The sequence below is a fragment of the Phyllopteryx taeniolatus genome, unplaced genomic scaffold (genome assembly GCF_024500385.1).
Source record: "Phyllopteryx taeniolatus isolate TA_2022b unplaced genomic scaffold, UOR_Ptae_1.2 contig_625, whole genome shotgun sequence".
Lineage (NCBI taxonomy): Eukaryota > Metazoa > Chordata > Actinopteri > Syngnathiformes > Syngnathidae > Phyllopteryx > Phyllopteryx taeniolatus.
In genome coordinates, this window is record NW_026903586.1 from 57 (window position 1) to 2,925 (window position 2,869).

Sequence of the window (2,869 nt, forward strand, 5' to 3'; positions counted from 1 at the left end):
ATATATATATTAGTATCACGTGATACGTCACGATTTTATCACATCAGTGCTTTTAATTCGCTCGAGGCTAAGGATACGAAGGTATGGATCTTTAAATGATACGTAATTATTGCACATTATTGTGTGGACCTCAAAGCCACGGTTTATGAACCCGAACCACTTCCGAGGAATACATTACAGTCGAGTGAATGGCAGTATTAGAAGGAGTAGATTAGATAAATTCAAGAATCAGCAGAATAAAATCAGAATCTATATTTGCCGAGTATGTCAGAAACATACAAGGAATTTGTCTCCGGTACTTGAGCCCCTCTCGTGCGATAACGGATAGCCATTTGACAGAAAATACTTTGGAGACATAATCACATGAGACCAAAGTACAGAGAATCACTGAGCAATGAAAGGTTAGCGGTAATGTGGTCATGTCAATGCAAATTTTGTGTTATTTTTTTATTTTTGACAATTGTGCAAATGATGCAGAGGTCCTCTAGCAATTTAGAGCAATTTGAAATGACTGATCGAGCAATAATCTGGTACAGTGACAATTTTGCAAAACGTGAAGAGACTTCGAGAAATTTAAGGCAGTATAAAGCGAATCGTAGTGCGATAATCTGGAACAGTGTCCATTGTGCAAATGGTGCAGATACTTCTCAAGCCACATGAGTGGCCAGTATTGGTCAACAACAGATATGCAAATTGTGCAGAGTGGCGAGACTACTACAGTGAATGCACGAATAATGTATAATTGGCCCGACAGAGATGGGACAACAATCTCAAGACAAATTGGCAGCATGTTACAATGCAATTGTAAGTGAACTGTTTAAGAAGTTAACGGTAAGCGGGACGAAAGTGTTGGAATGTCTGCTAGTTTTTGTTTGCATTGTTCGATAGCACTTGCCTGGGGGAAGGAGCTGGAAGAAGACAATTATATATGACTCGTGCACTCATTGTAGTAGTCTCGCCACGCTGCACTATTTGCATATCTGTTGTTGACCAATACTGGCCACTCATGCTAGTAGCATCTGCTCCAATTGCACACTGAAGAGAATCTACATTTGCACAATAAACGTTGTCCCAGATTATCGCACTACTCGCTTGAAGTCTCGGCGCCCTTTGCACAATGGTCATTGCACCGGACTATTGCAATATTAGTCTTTCGAACTGCTCTAAATGCTAGAGGACTCTGCATCTTTTTGCACAATTGTCCAAAAAAAAATGAACCGGCATTACGATAGCTAGCAACCCTAAATTGCTCAGTGACTGTTTTTTGTCAACGTCTTTATGTCTCAAAAGTGTTCTCTGTCAATTGACTGTCTGTTGTCGTACGAGAGTGGCTCCAACTACCAAATTCCTTGTGTGTTTTTTGGACATACATGGCAAATAAAGATGACTCTGTTTCTGAAGAGTTGGTGACCAGGATGTGGAGGGTCCAAGAGGATTTTGCATGCTCTTGTCTGAGTTTTGGCAGCGTGCAAGTTCTCAAATTCTCTCGTGTGTTAACTTTTCAAAATCTATGATCTGATCACATATTTGTAGTGTTGAGAATGAGTTTGCATCATCCACACAAAAAACTCCAAAATAGACCAGCCAACAATTGGAGAATAAAAAATGACGCGATCCGCTCGATATTTTTAAGCGAAATTTGATATTTTTTAAATATAAAATGTTGCTTTTCAGGTAACCATGTGGCTTACGGCCATACTACCCTGAGAACGCCCGATCTCGTCGATCTCGGAAGCTAAGCAGGGGCGGGCCTGGTTAGTACTTGGATGGGAGACCGCCTGGGAATACCAGGTGCTGTAAGCTTTTTCACTTTAGATTCTCGTGGAATCGTTTTCTTATCGGTGGTTGACCTAAATTATAATGCAGTCATTCTCTCTCTTATGACTTACCATCTCTTTATTAGGAGACAGAATCTTCACGTACCTTTTTTAAACATCCCGTATCTCCTTTTCCGACAGTAAAAAAAAAAATAAAATCTATACACACATATATCTACATATATATATCTATATAGATATATAGATATATATATTAGTATCACGTGATACGTCACGATTTTATCACATCAGTGCTTTTAATTCGCTCGAGGTAAGGATACGAAGGTATGGATCTTTAAATGATACGTAATTATTGCACATTATTGTGTGGACCTCAAAGCCAGGTTTATGAACCCGAACCACTTCCGAGGAATACATTACAGTCGAGTGAATGGCAGTATTAGAAGGAGTAGATTAGATAATTCAATCAGAATCAGCAGAATAAAAATCAGATCTATATTTGCCGAGTATGTCAGAAACATACAAGGAATTTGTCTCCGGTACTTGGAGCCCCTCTCGTGCGATAACGGATAGCATTTGACAGAAAATACTTTGGAGACATAATCACATGAGACCAAAGTACAGAGAATCCGGGCATGAAAGGTTAGCGGTAATGTGGGTCATCCATCCATCCATTTTCTGAGCCGCTTCTCCTCACTAGGGTCGCGGGCGTGCTGGAGCCTATCCCAGCTGTCATCGGGCAGGAGGCGGGGTACACCCTGAACTGGTTGCCAGCCAATCGCAGGGCACATCGAAACAAACAACCATTCGCACTCACAGTCATGCCTACGGGCAATTTAGAGTCTCCAATTAATGCATGTTTTTGGGATGTGGGAGGAAACCGGAGTGCCGGAGAAAACCCACGCAGGCACGGGGAGAACATGCAAACTCCACACAGGCGGGGACGGGGATTGAACCCCGCACCTCAGAACTGTGAGGCTGACGCTCTAACCAGTCGGCCACCGTGCCGCTATGTGGTCATGTCAATGCAAATTTTGTGTTATTTTTCATCTTTGACAATTGTGCAATTGATGCAGAGTCCTCTAGCAATT

The 2,869-nt window shown here is 41.7% G+C and overlaps 1 non-coding gene across 1 annotated transcript; it reads left to right on the plus strand.

Annotated features, from left to right (window-relative positions):
- Positions 1-1,685: 1,685 nt before the first annotated feature.
- On the plus strand, positions 1,686-1,803 carry LOC133473897 (5S ribosomal RNA). Its single transcript, XR_009787274.1, has one exon. It is a non-coding gene; the product is annotated as a 5S ribosomal RNA (ribosomal RNA).
- Positions 1,804-2,869: the final 1,066 nt, after the last annotated feature.